The sequence below is a fragment of the Trachinotus anak genome, unplaced genomic scaffold (genome assembly GCF_046630095.1).
Source record: "Trachinotus anak isolate AG129_WGS33_773 ecotype Australia unplaced genomic scaffold, CSIRO_AGI_Tana_v1 ptg000005l, whole genome shotgun sequence".
In the NCBI taxonomy this organism is placed as follows: domain Eukaryota; kingdom Metazoa; phylum Chordata; class Actinopteri; order Carangiformes; family Carangidae; genus Trachinotus; species Trachinotus anak.
In genome coordinates, this window is record NW_027273856.1 from 17,697,471 (window position 1) to 17,719,764 (window position 22,294).

The 22,294-nt window shown below is 41.7% G+C and overlaps 2 long non-coding RNA genes across 2 annotated transcripts in view; both read left to right on the forward strand.

Annotated features, from left to right (window-relative positions):
- Positions 1-20,011, forward strand: part of LOC139621803 (uncharacterized) — a 39,179-nt gene extending 19,168 nt beyond the window's left edge. Inside the window, exon 3 of the long non-coding RNA XR_011691084.1 lies at positions 17,646-20,011. This is a non-coding gene — a long non-coding RNA (uncharacterized lncRNA). The remainder of the gene's footprint in view (positions 1-17,645) is intronic.
- On the forward strand, positions 11,594-15,108 carry LOC139621802 (uncharacterized). The gene is made up of 2 exons (XR_011691083.1): positions 11,594-14,386; positions 14,841-15,108. It is a non-coding gene; the product is annotated as an uncharacterized lncRNA (long non-coding RNA).
- Positions 20,012-22,294: the final 2,283 nt, after the last annotated feature.

The window sequence follows — 22,294 nt, forward strand, 5'->3', positions numbered from 1 at the left end:
GTGTCTTCTCGGCATGTGTGGATGGAGGGAGAGGGGAGCTGGGAGATGGATGGGGTGTACTGTGCGCCTGGGCAAACACTCCCTGCTGTTTGCTTCCCTCTCCCCATTTTTCTCCCAAGGGCAAACAGAGAATCGAGCGAGCCGCAGCTGTCTGAGTGTGTGAGAGAGAGAGTGTGTGTGTGTGTGTGTGTGTGGAGAGGGTGAAGATGACCTCTGTGGCCTCTACATAAGTAGCAGGGAATCACCACCAACAAACATCCCTCCTGGGGCCCTTGGCCACTGGCCCCCATCATTACTCCCTTGAGATCCCCATGCAGTGCCGCAGCCCCCTGCCACCAGCCTCATATTAACCGTAATGAGGACACCGCAGCGAGGGGAAGGGGAAGAGCTTGTGTGTGTGTCACCGCTGAGGAAAGCGACACCCCGCTCGTTTGAAATTCTCCCCCTCTCTCCTCACCCATCTCTTATTTCCTTCGCCTTGTGCCTGTATTTCTGCTCTACGCAGAGCAGCGGGAGCAGGGAAATGCAGTCCATCATCTGTCCCGAGCTCACGATTATCAGATCAACAGGACAAGCTGTTGAGCATAAAGGAGGACCTGGTGAGACAACAACCTGGTGAGACAACCTGGTTGCTGTAAAATCAAACTGTGGCCCATTTTTTATCTGGATGACATGTCACACCCCTGTGATATTTACAGACAGGTGACAAGTTAAAGGAAAAATGGTCGTCCAGGAGGTGTCACTGAATGGTCTGACCGGTACGAAAATGATGCGCCAGAGTTCAACACAGGTGCGCTCCACCACCATCACCAAAACACCCAGTGAAGTGAAGCATATGTTCATCTACTAGGACGACTACTGTATATTGTATATACTCATTTATTCACAGTTTCTGACCCCACTTCTGGTAATCAGTTGTCTTCAGGTGTTGTTGTAACCAATCAGTTTTCACCATGATGTCAACCAGCCGGTCACATCACTGTCAAACAAATCTCTTCTTCCTCCCTCCTGCTGTCAACATCACATGCAGAACTCCAGCATTTTCTTCCTCAGGGGGGGGTCTAGGCACCGTCCTTTCACAATGGGGGTCTAATCATCATAATGGGGTCTAATCACCAAAGACTCTCTCACTTTTCCTCCCTCGTTTTGCACTTGGCAATAAAAGTTAATTATTCTTGACTTAGAATGACCACCAGTTATGAGGATGAAAAATGACATCGGTATATCTACATAAATAAATAAATAAATAAATGCTGAAATAAATAATGAAATGAAATTTTTTCATAAAGCAAATCTAATGACTTTTTCAATAAAGCATGTCTATTTTCCATGAAGGAGAGTCACCAGCACAAGAGGCAGAGCTAGCATTTTTCATGACCAAATGATTTTTATTTTGCATTTATTTATGTATTTATACTTTATGTCATTTTCCGTCCCTCATAGCCAGTAGAGTTGGCTCACGGTGGCCCAAAGGTTTTTCCTTTGTCACCCATCTCTACATAAATGATTAGCCCAATGTGACTCAGCTTCTTAGGACACAACAAAGACGATTGTCAGAAGCAAGACTATAAGGTATAATTCCTGCTGATTTTTCATAGAAAGACAGAGAGAGAGAGAGAGAGAGAGAGAGAGAATCTTTCATAATAGATTTGTAGGTCTGAGAATGAGAAATGATCCATGGCTGTGTGTTTGGAGTGTATATTTGATTCAAAGAAAAGGGAGATGGAGAGGTTCTACGGAGCCAAGGAAAATAATGAGAGCGCAGCTGTAGACAGAGGAAGGTTAAGACCAATCTGAGATAGACTGCATGCTGTTCTCTTGTCTTTCTCTGTTGATGTGTTTGTGAAAAACAGGGAAGAAATGATTGCTTGCTCCCTCTGAGCTCCAAATAAGAGAAAAATGAACCAAGGCATTCTTTCTTCCTCCTGGGAGCTTCGCAAGTTCTGACTTTTGATTTGTTGGAAGGGATCTTGTGACCCAAAGGTTGGAGGCTGAAACCCCAGGACCAGCTGGATCATGTATGTTGGGGAAATGAGTGGGCACTGTCAAGTAGGCAGCTACTGTGTGTCTGCAAGGTATACAAGCTGTACAGTCATCTGACACAGGGCCCTTCCCAGCTCCACCTATGGGTGTCCCACAAAGACAAACCCAGGCCCCTTTTCCACTGGTTGAAAAACCTGCTAAGACCTACAAACATCAGGCTTTTTGCCCCTTTTCTGTGCTGTAACATCTTTCAGATCATAAACTCTACAAACAGAGCGGTCACCCGCCCAGCACGGTGCTGTTAAACCAGAGCAGGTTTGCCTGTGGTTAAAAAACCTGCTTGTACCCACAAAATTTGGTGTAAAAAGGGTATCAAAGGAAAGTTGTGACACAGTTAAAAGCCAAGGTTTTACTCAGTATTACTCAGTATCCTTCTGTCAGACATTTGCTTGGCATTTTAAGGTCCTGCCAGACTCTCATATGGTCATATTAACAGTAAGTGTCCTTTCAGAATCCGTGTGTATTCTTTTAAGGTGAAAGGCCTGTAAAAAGCTGTCCTCAGTCCCTTCTCCGAGTGAATGGGGCAATGGTTGAAGGTCACTACTACTGGGAGTAAATGTATAAAAACATTCAGCAGCTCTGTGAGTGTGTGTGTGTGTGTGTGTGTGTGTGTGTGTGTGAGTGAGAGTGTGAATCGCTGGTCCTGCCTAAAGTAGCAGATGGGCATTGTATATGACTGATGGCCTTGTGAAACATGAAGGTGTTGTGTCAATAAACGATGTTCCAACTCATTCATCACTGACAGGAGTATGTGCACATTTTCATCTGCCACACACACACACGTGTTCACATATATATATATATATATATATATATATATATTCACACAAAGACACATGCACAAACAGCCCTGCGTGCGTGCACATACACACACACACACACACACACACACACACACACACACACACACATACACACACACACTTATGGCACCTGTAGAGTACATACATATGAACACCTACACAGACCTGCAAGTCCACGCACAGCCAGATGCAGCACACACACACCTCGCATTGCTTTGTTGCTTCGATACTGTTACTTATGTGGGAAAATACAACAGTGAGGAATAAATCTTGTCCAACAGAGTGTGACGGTATTGAGTTTTCCATGTGTTGCCTGTTCTTATGGTTTCAGCAGTGAGGGACCCGTGCACCTTTACAGCGCTGGGTCTCATGTGAAAATCAGCTCTGTGTAAGTGGTGTGTGGGTTTTCCCCACGTTTTGACTTGTCTCTGTAGTTCATTATTGACAATGAGAGCGCTCATACATCCCAACTCACTGGCCTCTAAGCTTTTCGTGTGTTGGCGAACTAATGATTTAAATGTTTTTTAACTCTTATGTATGCTTACATTTAAAGAAATATTCCATTTAAATACACCCTGCGTTGCTTGCTCTCTTATTGAAGGTTCCTTACACTTGTTCATCTATAACATGTATAGCTAAACACAGTGAAGCTTAGCTTACTTCACTAAGCAGGACTATCTTCATGCTTAACCTGTTCATCTATATGGCTCCAAAGATCTGATGAAACATTTAGTAATTTAAAGGGAAGAGATGATTATTGGAGCAGAGAGGTGGATTATTTTGTAGAGAGGTTTGAGAAGTTTTTATGTTTGCTCTTTATTGTTTTTGGTCATCATTTGGTTTTTAGTCATTTGTGCAGATGTCGTGTGTCAAAATTCAGCTTTGAGACCTGTTTTTTTCAGTTAAAGCTGCCCAGTGGAGTTTTCTTGTAAACAAAGTAAAGCTACAGGCAGGTGAGAAATTAAAGGAAAAGAACCTGAAAAATGACAACGCCCCATTACAGAGGGCATCAGGGGCCACCGATGGTCAGATGAGTATGAAAATAATTTGAATCATATGCCGTGACCTCCACAGTCACTAGATCTCAACCCAGGTGAGCACCTATTGGAAATATAGGGCCGACGTGTTGGACAGTGCTCTCCACCGCCATCACCAAAACATCACATGAGGTTCTATCTTTAGGAAGAATGCTGTCCATCTCACCAGTAGAGTTCACAGACTTGTAGAAGCAATGGCAAGGAGCACTGAAGCTGTTCTAGTGGCTCATCGTTTGCAGGTTCACATTCAATGTCCCTGACTATGTGTGTGTGTATGTGTCCTTGAGGTCTATTCTGTGAAAACATAATTCATTTACACTCATCTTTACTTGCTAGCAGTCTTCTTCTTCCTTTCCTTTTGTTGGCGGGAATGTGTATCTTGCCCTTCATGTGGTTGTACACGTGCAGGTGGTGGTGAAGACAAAGCAGGGACCCACTCGTAGCTCCCTATAGTGCCACACGTAATAAAAAGTGCCGCAGGGTGCCTTTAATATTGTTCTCAAATAAATGTTTGTGTTGTGGTCAGTGGGTGGCTAACAAGATAATTTTTGTCCAGAAGTATTAAGATCTGTTGGTGTGAGAACAAACTTCGGAGCCTAATGTGGGAAGCTGATTTGATTTATATTAAATAACCATGATATGTTAGCAAGGTTTCCTCTTAATAGTGGACTTCAAAGATGTGCAAACTCACTCTAAGGCACAACAGCAGAAGCTGAGAAACAGTGGGCTTCACCCTCTGATCATAATGACTTCTGTGCACATTCCTTAGATGATTTCTTAACTGCAATATATGGACAGTCTTTTGCAGTTAAAGAAAACTGAAAACTCAATATTCTCCGAGGTTATTTCCATCTCTCGGCTGCCTGTCTCTGCAGATTAAATCATTCTCCACATTAGACAATGCCTGTCTGTCCGCTGTTTCCCTGTGTTTTTCAGACAAAAATACACCCACACCTCCCCCCCCTCATGACATTATTACTCCATCTATAAGAGTCTACTTCCAAATGTCAGGCACATGCCCTGAGGAATGTCATACAACCTCTGGCCGAATATTAGATGAGGAGGAGAGCATGGGCCCAGCTACACAGGCTATCCTCAGACTGTTAATAAAGACCAGACAATGCTGTCGGCTTTCAGATTCAAGAGTGTTTTCAGCACGCTGCCAGTGGAGATTACAGCTAGAGAATTGTCGGACAAACCGCAGTCGCCTCACAAACACGACTAACTTCCACTTCTGTTTTGCAAGAGGAAAGCTGTGGATCAATTCTGCCATTACATGTCTTTGTTGTGGTATCTGCAGCTTCTTTAGCCAGTGTCACCACACCTCAGAGGCAGCGCAAACAGCCGACGTGTTCCGAGCAGACAGGCAATAATATTTCCAGCGATTATTGCTAACAGCATTACCTCCATTACGCCTTGTTATATCATTCGCTCTAACTTCATCCCTCTTGCCAGCCCATATTACCAGCCATATTGATCATCGCTGATACTTCAACGTTTCCTTCCTGCCTTAATGGTCATTCTGGATGATGGAGAGTTCACCTGAGTGTTTGATGTGGGTTTGCGTGCTCAGAGCGTTTTCACATACACCGCAGCAATTTTCAGTCATTTCCAGATACCTCTAATGCCTCATAATACCAGAACAAAGCTGAGGTAAAGGTAAAATAGTGTTTGTGCGTTTTGTGCAATTGGTTGTCAGAGAATTTGATGAATGCAGTTTCACAGGAAAAACAGACAACTACATTGATTATATGCAGAATACAGATGTGCTGTAGCCATTTTATCTGACACTGCTTTGGGTGTAGACAATATGAAATGTATCCATTTGAATTAGAAAATCAATATTTCATTGTGGTTTTTCGTTAATATTTAATTTTCTGCTGATTATTATGGACTGTAACAGTGTTAGTCGTTATGTTCAGGGCTTGGTTTTGATCATGTAAAACACATGTTCACAAACACTGGGTCGTGGACCAGTACGGGGCCAGGCTCTGGTTGGTATGGTGGCCCTGGAAGCACAATGCACTGCAACTTAAGACACACATGCAAATAGACATTATACAAACAAATTCAGTAAAGAACAACAATTTGACAACATGTGATACAAATACTCAAACACAACAAAATACACAAACATACTGCAAACACTCACTACACAACCAAATCCTACACAAACGTGCTGCAAATATGCAAATATGCAGCATATTTGCATATTTGCAAATAATGCATATCTTTTGCACAATGTCCAATTGTCCCACCTGTATCTGAAACAACGTGCATCCACACAGGTCTGTATTAAGTCTGCATGCCCACTAACTTGTATTGAGGCTTATTTATGTGTTGAGAGGATACTATCAGGATATATGTGATCTGTGAACATGGATATGAACCTGCAAACATCATTTTTATCAGTGTGTGCACAATGAAGTTCACAACAAAAGTGTAGAAATACTAAATGATCAACAGTGCATAAAAAGTCTAAGATCCTCTGCCTTCAAAGGTCCTGGTCGTCTTATTTCATTCTTGAAACCACCTTTTTTTTTTTTTTTTTTACTGTCACCTTCTCAGAGAACTGATGCATTTACACACCTCACTGAGCAGCACCGCTGGTCCTCACAAATGTATGACATGTAGGAGTAGAGAGAGTGGACAGATGGACACCCAGGCTGTTTGGACAGCCCCCCTCATTAAATCGTCCTCGTGCAGTTGACCCCGTGTGGCCAAGAGGACTCTATTCTGGCACTGGCAGTTTATGCAGCAGGACCGGGCTGCCATTCATCAGCTGTGGCAGGTTAAACCATGTGCACAATCTGTTTATGTCCATAATTATACGCCATCATTGTGCCCATGAGCTGCAAGGATTCAAGAACATCTGCTTGTGGCTGTCTACCAGGAGGACGGCTGTAGCTGGAGAGGTCTACGGGTTGTATATCAGGTGGGGATAAATCTACTGTGATAGGTATATTAGGTGTGTTGGTGTGTGAGGGGTCAGCAGGACTGAGAGGCAGAAAGCATATCTCTATCTATGTGGACAGAGAGAGAGTGAGAGAGAGAGAGAGCAGTCTTCCCAAGGCGTAATGGTTCTTCTAGGTCAGCCACAAATGGAGTTGTAGTTTTGCTGTTTTCACGACCTGGCTGCAGAGGCAGTTGAGTCAATGTGACTCTTTCCTCATGGCATCACCCAGTTTTCAGTAGCTTCCACCATGAAATCCTTGTGTTCCACTGTGCTTCTTGTAGGATTACTCCAATGATTTAGCATGTACTCTTTTAGCATTGTCCAGACTCACAATGGGCATGTTTAAAAAATAAATAAGTAAATCAAAATAGATGCAGCTGAACCAGAGCTCTTTTTCATTGCCAAAACCTGCCACCTTCACGACTGAAAATGCAACTCAATAACAGTGTAGTTAGAGATTCAGTTTGTTATGCTAGCTGTGGCTAATGTAGCCTTTAGCTGCTAGCCTTAAGGAGAGATAAGGAGCTAGCTGCAGAGGTCTGGTAAATTCACTCCTTTCTAACCCCACAACCCCTGATTTTTTTTAGCCCCAACTGACACTGAATCAAATTGATAAACAGGTCGATTAAAGTATAAATATTGAACATAAAACAAACAAACACAAAAAAAACAGCTTGAGCTGGAAGCACATCTACGCTTACTTCCTCATTGAGAAAATCTGGATCAGATTTTCACCCCCCGACCACTGCTGCTTATGCACGTAGACAGGTGAAAGAGCAGAGAGCATCAAGATGGTTTGTGTTAGAGGAAACATCAGAGAGACTCGGCCACATGTCTGAGCCTCAGTCCGACCCAGACTCAGATGTGGAGATCAGATTGGTTAGCTTAGTTAGCATCTTTTGTTTACGTTGTTTGTTAGCCTGTAACTGGCAGCGGCTGACACAGTGTTAGTGGTTGTGTAGATGCAAACTCTGGATCTTTGTACTGAAAAAGTTTCAGGTTTATTTAGACCTGCCCCTTGTCCCCACAAATTGACAGGATTGATTGCATAGGTTTCATGACATATGACTCTCTGGCTGTCTGAATATGTTGTCATTGGTTCACTGCAGTTCCAAGGTAGAAATGCACAGTCATGTGTTGACTGGTATTTATCTCATTATATGTATTATTTTGTAGAGTATATATATATATATATATATATATATATATATATATATATATATATATATATATATATAAATATGGACCTGTTAATAAGGTAAAAAACGTAATTTTTAAGAAAAGCTGGATTTTTCGTTATTGCCATATTTACAAATACCAATACCAATAATACAAATATGGGATTTTGAATGAGTTTTTTTTTTTTAACATGTGGAACAGAAGGGAATAGAAAGAGAAACCAATGGACATATAAATATGGTAAACAGAATTATACAGAGAAGGAGGACACAAGGAAAACAGCCTCACATAATACACATGCAAGTACATATGCATATACTAGTTAGAGCAGAGTGAGCGAGACAAAGACTAATAGCATAATGATATTAATGAGAGGCAATTTATTATGCAGACTCATCACTTAAGTTGATGAATACCAGCAATTTAAAGTAGAGACTCAAGTGGAACATGCCTCTCGCTGCTCCACTAGCTAACCTTTCAGTCTATTATGCCACATCTCCCCAGACCTAAAACTGAATGAACCGATACGACAACTGCTGAATATTTACTCGAATGTATCAGCAACAAAATAAAAAAGATTAGTGAAGCATTAGTGTGGAGGGAAAAAATTACTCAGTGTTTTCAAAGCCGAGCAAGAATCCAATTAAACACAGACGTGCACACTCTCACATTTCCATGCACACTAACTCTCACACAGAATCAAACCATCAAACCCCTGGAAACATCTCGAGTCCCCCCTCTCTCTCTCTCTCTCTCTCTCTCTCTCTTCTAAGTGCAGCATACAAAGCACATTTTAATTAGATATTAGTTAATTAATTACTCCCAACCGTGAACCTTTCTGCATTAATTGCAAAATGCTGATATGTTCATTACTATGGAGGAATGGTAAATAAAAACATAAAGTTTAGAAGTGATAGAAATCAAACGAGGGAGTCCTGGCTAATTAAAGGGATCTAGTATTAGCTGATTAGGGCGAAAGCTGAAACCTTATCTTGAAACTTCTGTGGCGAGATTAAAAAAAAAAGGAGTGCTGTGTGTGCACCCCTTGTAGCAATTTAGTGAGTTGTACATGAATAATTCATGTAGAAAAAGGCATTTGTTTGTGAGTCAGTTGTAAGATTTAAGGCATTTAACTGTTGCTGTTTTTTTGACTCTCATTCTTTTTTTTCTTCGCCTTAGTTAAAAAAGATCACAAGCAGCTGCAGATGTTTTCTGTTTGGATTAGCTTGAATCCTGTTTGCATTGTTTAACAGAAATAAGCTTTAATGAATGGGAGCGGGTGACAGAAAGAGACAGTTTTTTACAGTCAAATTGCAACTTTGCACTGACACATTTAAAAATAGCAGGAAGAGGCTTTTTTTAGGGAGAGGAAAAAGTGGCACACTCCCAGGTTCACCAAATAAACATTTATTTCTGTTACACATGAGTGGAGGACGGATATTTTTCATCAGCAGAAACAGAACTCTCCCTCCTTCTGAGAATGCAATTCATTATAGTACAGAAACTGTTTATACAATTTTACTTTCCAGGCTCACATTTCTATCCCTAAACCCATCAGTGGTATTGCTTTTCATTTTTTTTATTACGCATGCCTGGAGATAATTACCATAAATTAAATCAGGACTATTAAAGACAAAAGGAAATTGTAGCTGTGCTAATTTACCCAGTAATGAGCGCATTTGTAGAAATGTAATTTTCCAATAATCCAATAACCGTTTCCTACAATGCATATAGGCATGTGCGCACAAATTCATTTTCAGAAGCTGAACCCAAACCTAGCCTTTTACTTTTCCTCTGGCAGACGAAAATCTACCAACTCATCCAAGTCTCTGAGAATAAAAGTCAGGTGGAGCAACTGTTCCCATCTAGAAGGCAATATTTCAGTGTCAGACCAGTAATAACAGCATGTGGGAAGAATGCGTTTAAATCACTCAAGCGCCGGGGATACACATTTTTGAACACTAGAGTCTGACCAGACAAGTGTTTTCTTTTGTGTGAAACTGGCGAGACAATGTTTTTCTCCCAAGCTCCTCTTGCTGCTTTCATTTCGTCCGACAACACTTACTTTGAGCTCAGACGAAAGGCACAAAGAAACAAAAAAATGTCACAATCAAAGGATCCTGATGTTTAGATTGTACACCAGGGGTGCTGACAGCTAAGCAGCGCTGCGCGACTACAGTGAAATGCACTTTCACATTTTCCTTCTGCCGGTGCTTCCTGTCAATCTGGCCCTGTCATCCCTGGCTCTCTCTGTATCTCTCAGCATGTCAGTTTCATCACTCTTCTCTCTCTCACACCATCTGTTTTTCCTTCCTCTGTCTCCTGGTCTTTTTTTTTTTTGTCTCTCTCTTTCTCTTTGCCTGTTTCTTCTCTTCACACACAGATCATCCTTTAGTCGTGTACACCTGGTGATTCTTGCAATATCAGTGGGCGTGCTATTAGACCCATTAGTCCAATATCTCAGTGCTGAGTGGGGACAGTGAGAAATGGATTGGTGATGATGCGGGTTGCGTGCACTGCTGTGAGGTGTGTTTGTATGTGTGTGTGTGGGCAGTGATGAATGTAACGGGTGTGTGGTTTAATGGATGGCTGTGAAGAGTGTGTGTGGTATGGGAGGGATGGTGAGTAAGAAAGAACGAGATAACAGAAAGCGGATGGTAATGGGTGTGTAATATCAACATCAGTAGATACATATGTAGCAGTGGGTGTACATGTGTATGCGATAAAAAGGTGAAAGATAATGAAGGCAATTGAAATTTTCATACTGAAAACTTTTGCTACTCTTCAGCCTATTGACATTTCCTGTAAATATGTTTACCAGTTCTTGAAAGCTTTTGAGAGATGGATTTTAAAATGTATTTGCAGTTAATGGCTGAAAGGGACTATTTTTATGTATGTTTTCTCTGCAGTTTAACATGGTTTCTTGCCAGGGATGGGTGGTGGTGGTTGACAAGTAAGTGTAATAATTGGCCAGGCAGTGTTTCCATAATGAAAAACTGAAATAAAAAAATGATGTGGAAAAATAGGATTCAGTAGCAGCAGTAGCAGTATTTCAGTTTAGCATGTGCGCATGTAACATTTGCTAACATGCAAAGTGGCACCAAGTTGGGACCAAAGAGTTGTTTTTATTGAAACTTTTAAAACCAAAGTTTCTTTGGTGTCTTAGCTGGATAGTTTAGGATGCTAACAGTATCACTGATCACAAAGTGAGGTTGATGGGAATGTGGTTTTCAAGGTATTTGCTTATAAATGAAAGTAGTGGAGAAATGAGATTTTTACCTGATGATAGTGTTAGATGGAAAGTTAAGTGATCACTAAAGTCATTAGGATGCACAGTCTAGGGACTGTGGAAATCTGTAACAAACATTGTGCCAATCCACTTTATAAATGCTGAGATATTTCACTGGTTAAGTAAACACTGATCCACTGGTGTTGCTAAATGCAGTGTCAAGGGATCATCAAAGCCATTGGATTCATTAGGATTTACAATTTAATAGTATTATATTCAATAGTTAAGTGGTGGTGGATCAACCACTGCGTGACTAATAAAAATCCTCTGATGAATTTTACCATCAGTTTGGAGCAAATAAAAGCGCGAGAGGCCACCGCAACCAGACACACAATGAGAAGTCAGATACCTACAAAAACTGCATCAACACACAAATAAGGAGAAGGGAGCAGATTTTTGTCTAATAGAGTAGCGAGTGTGCTGAATGGGAAACTGTCTTCAATGAAAAGTAGAGTGAAAATCAGCATTCTCTTCAGATGAAAAGCATTAAAAGATGAGATGGGACTAAAGAGTTTTTTAAATTCTTCAAAATCAATCACATTGTTGGAAGTAGCTGAAATCTCCCTTTCTGACAACATGAGGAGATTCTGTCTTGTTTGAAAATTAGTCGAGTTTTGCTGACATGCGAACAATGCACTCCCTACAATAACAATAATAAAGCCTTTAAAGACTTCGCCTGTGCAATCACCAACGCTAACAAGGTTATTCACGGTAGAAAATAACTCGTCACCAAAGGAAATACTTTCTGAGTGGGTGTGGTGGTACTTTTCGTTTTACAGACAAAATGTAAGTATTGAAACAATTAGGGGGAAAGTGAGAATGGTTTATTTTTATCATCCTGATATCGTATTGTGAGCAAACATTGTCTAAGATGAGACGAAAGTTTCTGGTTGAACTAGAATAAGTATATAATAATATAATAATCAGGAAAACCTCACCGTATTTTCACAGTCAGCTGTTTTCATTAACAGTTTTGGTTATTTGAATTTAAAAGTTTTCTCCTCTCACTGGTTTTAAGTTGGTGGGGCCAAGCTAGAAAAAGGTGATGTCTGAATCACATTTCAGTTGGCGGGTTGTTTGGTCACTGTCAAACCACAGCTACACAGTCCTAACGAAGCAGATTAAACGAGTCTCTGAGTGTTCAAGTCTGAATAAATACTACCTCGGCTGACACTCCCGAGCTGTAGGAGCCAGGAATACCTGGATGTGTGGCGTTTGTGTCAAGGCTGTCGTTGCTGATCTACCGTGGACAAATGCCTGTGTGTGTTTACACCGGCTGCATGTCTGCGACTGCCAGCTCTGTCTGTCTACATAGAGTTTGCTGGATACTTGAAGGTTGGATTTCTCTTCATTTTCAATTAATTCAGATTTATTTTTGACAGAAAATATCTCTAAAATGCCACCGTCTCCACATGCAGCTGCTAAAATGGTGAAAAAATATCATATTCAGATTCAGTTTGCTGGTATGATGTCATTATGACAGGACGCACATCACTCCTGAAAAATAGGCGAGATGCTTAACTCCGTACGATGCAGCCACAAGTCGTGAGACGGCGGTGTCCTCGCTCTAATCTGTTAACATGGGCGCCGAAATGAAAAACAAGATGTTCTGCAGCCGCCACACACACGCAACGCATCCAGTGTGTTCCTGGCCTTAGCCACAGCCACTCAGGGTCTCTGTTTGTTTGTTTTTATGTTTTATTGTTGCTTATAGAGTCAGAAATATTTAAAGGTCATCTATGGCATTTGTGACCATTTATGACAATTGTGTCCCTTTTTTGTTTGCACTATTCACACTTTGACATTGGCTTCCTTTCCGCCAACAAAGGCAGCGAGGAAGAAAACAAACAAAAACGGATGTAGACAATGCAGGGTGCGCTCAACGCGCTGAACTTGTTGAGCAGACCTTTAGGATGCACACAATGGTGAGTAACACTCAATATAAACACGGCATTTGTGTCTTAACAAGAAAGCTCCACTGTGCACCTTTAAAAGGGAAAAAAAAACTTGATTTTGAAGCTTCTTCTTCTTGTAAAGAAAAGTTACCTCTTATACTAAGACATTTTTCTCATGGTTTTGTATGAACTGTATGAACCAGGAAAGTAAGGCGCTGACCCTTATCTACCCTGCTGGTCTTTCCAGCAAGCGACTGTGGTGTCTCTGTCGAAGTGAGGAGCTCCTACTCCCCACTCCTCCCTCATTTATCACTCCTTACAGCAATGGAATCTTCCCCTCCGTGTTCAGACACATCCACCAGCTCCATAACTCACTCCTCTGACGTTTTGACAGCCCGATGAGTGTGTGCGTGGACGTGTGTCTCACTGTGTGTCTGTGTGAATTTGTGTGGGCCATCTCTCAGCTGTGTGTGAGTCTATGCATGCGGGCACTTCTGAGTTTGTGCGATTGTGTGTGCATTAAACTTCCCTCTCACCACACACTCACAGACACACACACACACACATACAAAGGCCTTTCTGTTCTGCTCCGAAAAATGTATCACAGTTTCCTCTCCAAGGACGTGACGGGACAGGTGTGAAAGGCTGGTGGCGGCGTCTGGCATGGGGGGATAATGTAAACAGCCAGGAATGTGATCCACATCACAGCAACTGATTTAGGAGCGGGGTTTGGAGGGGTGAGAGGTCACTGCCTGCACTGCAACAAAAGAAATGAAACATTATCTCCGTGACAATCAAACCCTGCTTAAGTTGCATTTTCAACCAATTGCCAATGTCTGTCAACTTCCTGGGTGAGTAATGGGTGCTTTTGGCTTCACTGGTAATTTATGTAGGCTGCCTATATCACTGAGAGCTGACTAGTGCAGCTGAAACAGGAATATTTACTTAAACTTGTCTTTCCAGAAAAGGTGCCTACCTCATTATTAACAGTTTTTTTTTTTTTTTTTTCAAAAGAAATCATCCCCATAAAAGTTTTGACATTGCTTTGACTGTTTCCTTGGTATTAGGTTCTCAGAAAGTACTTCCTGAGGAAAATGTTGACAGCTCTGACTTTGGTTCTAGGAAGAGATGTTGAGTTTCTCCAATTAAACCCAAACTTTTGGCGTGACCCAGTGACACTGCAGGTAAGAGATCTAAATTCTGATTTTTTACCACAAGTGAACTATCAGTGTTGCATTGCACAACATTTCATTCACACTTAAAAATATTTCTAGCGGAAAATGTTTACATTACTTAAAAAAAGAAAAAGAAAATGTTTTGTAATCAGGTTGAAATTACATTTTTAAAATTGCAATTTATGGCTTTTTTGATCACTTGGGGCTCTTTGATATGGGAAATATTGGAATAAGTGTGTGGGCAGACAGTTACTTGTTTGCACATCCAGCACAGATGGAACAACTCTACTGTCTGGTGTTGAGCAGGAAGTGAACAGCAGGTTTATTCCAATGTTTCGCTGAAAACAGCTGCTTGTTGTGGCTTGAACTGTAAAGCTATGGGTTGTAAAACCAAAACAGTGAGCTGCAGGGTTACGTGATAAACATCTGCAAGTTTGACACGTTGTCATATTAACATTTTCAGTTGAGATAATTCCCTACACAAGTCCATTGTTGGCGGAGGATGAATTCGGCTGAACCAGTACAACAGCCCGTACCAGAGACCCTGCCTCAATGAGTCTTCCCTGACCTGCAAGCTCATCTGTTTGGACTGACAGACCGAAAGGGCAGGAGGATTATTCGCTTATTAAACAGCACAGCTTGCTCCTCGATCACCAGCGTTGTTTAGGAGACAGGAGAGTGCTGCCATACACTACGAACACCACTTCTTGGTGCCTCCAGCAAAAAACTGCGAGTAAAAACAGAACGGCTACAAATAGCACTCAACCAAACAGATGTTTAGATAGTGACAAAAAAAAAAAAAAAACTTGATCTTGACGCACATTACTGTTTAGAAGCTGTAGCAACTACATGTGTTGGTGTCTTTCTTCTACCCCTGTTCAGTGGCACTGCTTATCATCCACAGCTCATTATCACTTTACATCCTGGAGTTGGTGTGAAAATTAAAGGACAAGACAAAGGGAAGATGAAACAACATGAAAATGATACAGCTGCTTATCGCATTTATCCTGTGTTTTTGTCTTAGCATAAGGGATAAAATAGCTGCACAATGTGTTGTTGGGGTTGGACCCCCTGTTGTGATGAAGCGAGGCAGGTCTTCCCACATATACATTGGCTGCAGGAACACCAAACGGATCATTACCATTATGAAGATAATAAAATCTGTGGTAGTCGAGGGCAGTAAATCCACACGCCATTGGGGTACATGTGGTGTACATGGACTATCGTCTTAATTAGGTGTAATAAGGATTGCTTGGTAGGCAGTGGAACTACTGTACACTGAAGGGGTTGGAGTTATCTCAGATGCCACCAAAGTGCTGATGTATTTTCAGAGACTTTTGTCTGCTGAAGTGAAGTTGAGGGATGATTATGCAGTGGCATAGATACAACGACATTAATATTTTATGTGTAAAATATTATCTAACACCACTATAACCAAAGGTCGCCATGAACTGGAGGAACAACGATGCTGTGGGTTGTTATTTTAAGTATTAATTGACCATGTTCTCCAGTGTATTCCACTAAGAGCTTAACATCTCGGGCATTGACCTCTCTAAGCTCAGCTGCAATGGCTCATGGTCTATTTGTGGTTGCTACCATAATTCACTTGATTGTTCCAAAGATGACAAGTTTGTCATTATTTCAAAATCCTGAGATGTTTTTCTACAACATTTAACATTCTCCGTGCAAGTAATTAATGACAGCCATCTGGGTGTAACTTAACTCACACTAATCACAGAGGAGTGTATGGCAGGGTGTGTGGTCCAAAGTGAAGAAGAGGAGAAGCATGTACGGTCTGCTAAACTCGGGGAAGGCTGCAGTTACAGGATGATGTAGCAAATAGAAAACAACTAGAAAAGAGTCATAGCTGGTAAAATAACTCAGTAATATCAGCTACACAACAATATTTCTCCAAGGCTTTGCTAAAATTAGCTGACATTAGCGACCAAATGTTCATGAAAGACCAATTAAGTTTCAGCAGAAAACCGGTCAGTGTATTTCATAGAGAAAGGAAGAACTGTGTTGCTTATGAATTATCATTGTCTCTTCATTGTTGTAATTTTCAAAGCAGTGCATAGAGCATACATTTCACAATCAGAGTTTGAACAATCCAATAAAATGAGAGGGGGTAAATATACTGTACTGTCTAATGATGAGGGAGTGATTCAGGACACAGCTCTGGTGCTTACTTCCTGTTTTACCTTTGTGATAAAACCATTTAAATGTTACACTGTGACATTAATATGTAGTAGAGGAGTCACAATGTCAGTAGACAAACTCAATAATGTCAGACTCATGACAAATATCTTCAACAACAATTTCTAATTTTCTTAATAAAAAAAAAAATCTTATTTAAAATCAGCAAAGTCTTGTTTAAAATTAAGCTGAAGAACTGAACCATTACCTGGAAAAGGAACAGCTCTCTGTAAGAACAGGAAAGTTATGAAGGCCATAAATATCAGACGTCTGCCAAAAGCTTCATAACAGAAGACGCTAGACGTCCAATGTCTTCAAAAAAAAAAAAAAAAAAGAAGACAAAAGTATGCAAGGCTGAAATTAGCATGACAAGTTGACAACTCTGTAATCGCTAGGGTCCTGAGAATTGTGGGATCTAAAGAAACAGGGTCAAGGGCCAGAAACAGTTGAGAAATCTTGCACTACAGTGATTTAAAGTTCACTCCTGGGTTAAGAGTTAAAGTGATGGTGACTGGCAGGGCTAAGTCAAGTTCCAACAGATCTCAGGCACTGTGTGCGGTGAAACTGTATCACCTCTTGTCACTGATGGGAACAGATTGTCTTCAGTTTGGACATGTACATTACTGCAACTCTACCTCTTTGGCACTTCAGAACTTCAAAACATTGAGTTTTCCATGAAAATAAAACCGGAGCACGAGTCTCTGCTCGCTGCTCGATAACTAAGTTCTATCAGTCGGATGTTGGCCTTGACATTTTATATGAATCTGTTAAAAGCTCCTCCTCAGGTGGGTGGCAGGTGAAAATGTCATGAATTTAAAAAAAGAAGTAGCATTTACTAGAAGCTTATACGTCTTATAATTTGTAATGATGAAATATGGTTTTTTAATGTTCTTTGCTGACAGTGGTTACCAGCTGATCCCCACTCCTTCCCTGTGTTCCCAGTGACCCCGTCTACCTACACATTTCCAGACTGAGTGGTTGTTACAGGGTGTGTTCACTTGTCCTTGTGCACTGTGTATGCTGACTCAAGTGTCTCAGAATCATCTTCTGCCTGTGTCCTCCTGCCTCCTAGCTTCCATGCTAACTCCTACCAGCCGTGCTTCACGATCACGTCCAGCCACTCTCCTCCATTAACCTTCCTCACCCCTGTTGCCACAAGAGACTGCAAATAAAGATGGACGTAGCCTCTGTGACATCACCCATAGGTTCTGAAGTGGGCTGCTCCGTCATCGCCATCTTGCCATTGCCTGACTCAGCCGAACTCTCGGCTAATCCAAAAGTGGGCAAAGAGGACAGGCACAGGTTGAGCCGACACTTCGGTGCATACCGGCTGCCCTCAATTATGCAGAACTTTAAGTCTTAATAAAATGTAAACAAGTGAGTTGTCTTGAAGGGGGAAATTATTTTCATTTTCCAGCCTCGGAGGTTGCCACCAGCTCCCATTCCCCGCCATCTGCCATCAGGCCCCTAAGACCAGTAAACTCTTCTACAATAAACCTTTTATCTTTCCAACAGCACTCTGTCCGCGCCCGGCGTTTGGGTTCCTTCCTGAGTTCTTAGCAACAGAGCAGTGACAGCTCCACCGCTAATGCAGACAGAGAGAGACAGAGACGTAGACATCAAAGTGCAGGTGGAGTTAGTAACATAGGGGCTGAGCAGGATGAAGGGATCACATCACCTGAGATAAAAGGCCAGGCCTCTTTCACACACACACACCAAAACAAGACCACCGCATCACCAGGGCCCCAGTACCTCTCACCTGTTACACGATGACCTTCAAAAGGTCTTGTTTTCTCTTTTGTCTACAAAGTGTCTGGTAGTGTGAGTGAGGAGGGATGTGTGCCCGACCATGTCTGTTGCGTTTGTGCTTTTTAGTGTAGCAGCTAAAATGAGAGAGCCAAAGAGAGACAGCAACAAAAAAAGGAAATGTGACAGAGCTTCCCTCTGAATAATCTGTGCAGGCTCTCGCTCGCTGTTTTTATGTATGTTGATACCTTTTGCCTCATCTCTGGAGCGTTCCCCTCTCTCTCTCCATCTATTTGAGGTGACTCTACAGCTCCGAAGCCTTTGAGGCCAGACAAAAGCAACCATCACACAGACAGGATGAGCTTAGAGCTGTGTGTGACCAGATTTGAACCTGTGGCATAGTCGGAGATGCTCTGCTTCATACAGCGGCCTGAGAGGTGTTGCTGTTCGTAGCCCTGCCTTCATCTCAGGACTCGGTGTGAACCGTACGGTGTAGTGGACCGAGCTGGTGGTCTCACCTCACCCCAATGATTAATGACTGAAGATCGCTCCATTTCAAAGTGAATTAAAGTTTAACCCCGGTCTAACAGCGTGATGAATTGATAATAACATCCACATGAAGGTCCATTCGGAGTGGGGAGAAAAGTGACGGGAATCAAGGTCTCGCTGCAATCACTTTGGACTTGTGAGATCTGTGTGGAGCATCTGAATAAAATATTACCTTGGGAATATTTAGTGTGGATCATTTTGCTAATGTAAGACTGGCTGGAGGCACATCAAACACATACAACTCCAGATGTATTTTTAGAGTGTTTCAAGTGTAATTTTCATTTGTTTGGAAGCCCTGTGCTTTGATGCTGCTCAGCTCTGCTGTGTTTCTGTGGATTTTGTGCTCTCGCCTTAGAAAAGGTTCAAACAGGGTCACTGTGAAGGAGTTGTTTTTTTTTTTGTTGTTTTTTTTTTTTACATTGTGGTGTTTGAGCCATCTGGTGCTGTTTTTCATCGACTGCTTATTACATGTTCTTCTTAATGGTAGATTGTCTTCATCTTTTATGAGAAAGAATTGAGACTATGTAGCACATGAAGAAATGTACTGTAAATGCAGGTCAACAAATGATTACTGTTATGTTTTTGTATTTAAGGAATATCTAATAAAAAGTTAGATTAATACAGCTCAACAATGACAGCTCCCACATGACTGAGAGTTTACAGCCATGATATCAGCTCTGTGAGGTTGTACTGAGGCACAGGCACTAAATGCTAATATTAGCATGATAACATGACCATAATGACATTGTTAACATGCTGATTTTCAGCAGGAATATAATAATAATAATAATAATAATAATAATAATAATGATAATCTTTATATATAGTGAACTTTCAAAATCTATGTTACAAAGTGCTTAAAACAGGCAGGAACTAAATAGAATGAAAATCAATGAAATCAATAGATTTTCAGGAGTTAAAAAACAACAGATAAACATATAAAACAATCAAACAGGTGTATAAAAACCAGGGGATCAGAGATTCTGCCAACATAAAGTTTACCATGTCCACGATCCTATTTTGATGTGTCAACATTTGGTAGCTACACATAAAGTACAGAGGGTGACGGGGGTGACATTAATTCTGCAGGGACTTTGTTTGACCTCATTGCAATCCGTCCAATAGTTGTTTAGACATTTCACTCAAAACCACAGACCTCAGCTCCATGGTGGTGGGCACAGAGAAAGTCAGAACACCATCAAAGTCAGTTGGATACATTGTCTGTGAACCACAAATGTCTGTACCAATTTTTGAGCCAATCCATCTAATAGATGTTGAAATACTTCACCCGATGTACAACATTTTTAACCGGGTGGTGGCACTAGATGAAAAGTGAGGGGATCACCCATGAGCGTGGGTTTGCATATGGACAGTTGGCACACGTCCCTACCATTATTTTGGGAGAGAGGCATTTGATTGGCTGAAAGGGGGCAGGGTCTATCTGCAGGCTCATGTGCAAATATCGCTCTTACTGCCAGACGGCGAGGAGGGTCAGGAGAGCGGAGCGCTGTGCTGACAATGGTAAGTTATCAGTGCTGTAAGTCCAGACCTCAAGCATGGGAGAAAATTGTATTTTTATTCCAGGTGTCTCCCTTTCCTCTATCGCCTGGACTGCATAGAGCATTTTGTTGATGCCAACACTCTGTAGATATCAAGCCATTAAAAACAAGACATCAGGAGCTTTTTCACCACCCAGAGCGTCAATAGTAGAAGTGGTGACATCAATTTAAAATGAAAACCTGCTCGTTACCTAATGTCACCAGCCTTATATTATGAGATTGCGATGTACCACTGGATTAGCAGCATTTTACTGATGTAGCTGGTCAAGATGCTAGTTTAGCTAGGAACTAGTTTTAAATGTGAAATCAAGGGGAAAAAGGACCTGCAACACTGGTATAAAATATAAAACTGTTGAAGTTGATCTTTTTTCCTCTCTTCCAAGAGTAATTTCCTGAAGTTTACTTTCTTTACGTCTGTTACTGTGTATAGTTTCTATTTAAATGTAAAGATCTTATATGTTAACAAACCATTACCAATGGTCCCTACCAATGTTGAGACCAAACCTGCGGCGTTGGGATCATTGGCAGAGTCAGGGGACCGTGACTGTCTGTACCAAATTTCATGGCCATCTATCAAGAAGTTGTTGAGATATTTTAGTTTGGACCAAAGTGGTGGACCAACTGTCTGACTGACTTACCAAGGGACTGATTCTGTCACAGTAGTGGGGTTTTATTTGTGTGCAAAGCATACGAGTGGCAACAAAAAGTTTTATCAACATGGAGGGATCCCAGAAAGTGTAGCACACCAGAATTTTGGCCACCCCTTTTCATTTTTGCTTATTTTCTACTGAACCAGCTGGGGACATGACAGAATAGCAAAGTAGCCTGAACTGCCTGAAGGCTGGTAAAGGATATGACTTTGCCCAATTAAAGTGCATCAACAGGGATGCCCTGCACAGTTGAGCTGTTGCCCTTCAACTTTGTGTCTTTCACATATTCCACAAACTCATGTGTGTCCACCACTGCGGAGACGGTGGAATCGCTCCCCGCTCGGCTCTGTGGCTGCGAACAGGGTGATTCAGCCTCTCAACTTTGTTCATCAGCAGGTACAGGAGACATGGGGTGTGTCTGCTAAACGGTGGGTGACCGACCATAATGATGCTGCTTTCGGTAACGCTCTGTGTGCAGCTCGAGGCGCCCTGCTGCTACGGCCTGTCTCAGCATTTCTTCTCCATCTGTGGGAGACGGCGTGACCTGCCGGGTAGGAGTGAGTTGACTAGGAAGAGGTAAAGGAAAAAGGTCAGAGGAGTGGTGTTATTTTAGGAAGAAATGTTTATGTCCAGAGTTGGACGGTGTTGGAGGAAAGATTAGTATCTTCCACACACGCCTGTCCCATCTTAGTACGGTAGTGTTGTTTTTCTCAGTAAGCATCCTGAAAGAGATGTTGTGAATGATGTCAGACATGGAAACATCTGCCTCGGTTTTCTGCTGTATTTTCTCTTTGCCAGTCTGTCTTTTCTGTCGCAGTGCCAAATGAACCCTGTAGACAGTGGATCAGCAGAATGAACACAGTTTATTTAATAAACTATCAAATGCAGTCATGTTAATATACAAGTGAACATGAGGCTGTCCCTGTATGTGGCTTGTAGCCAGAACAGTATCAGTGAAATAACGTCATGATTTTTAATCTTAAAGCTGCAATAATCTATTTTTGGCCACTTAGGGGCCACAGAACAAGCACTGACACACTATCACTTTATAGCTGTTAAGGGTGAATGTGTTAACAAACAGTTGCCATTTGCTAATCCAGCAGAGAGCAACATCAGTATTCATTTAGAGTTGTGTTGTTGTCCGCCTGGCAAATTTAAGTCCACTCTTCACCCTCTCGTCGATCTGTTTTGTGCTCCAGCAACTCCTGAGGGGAATA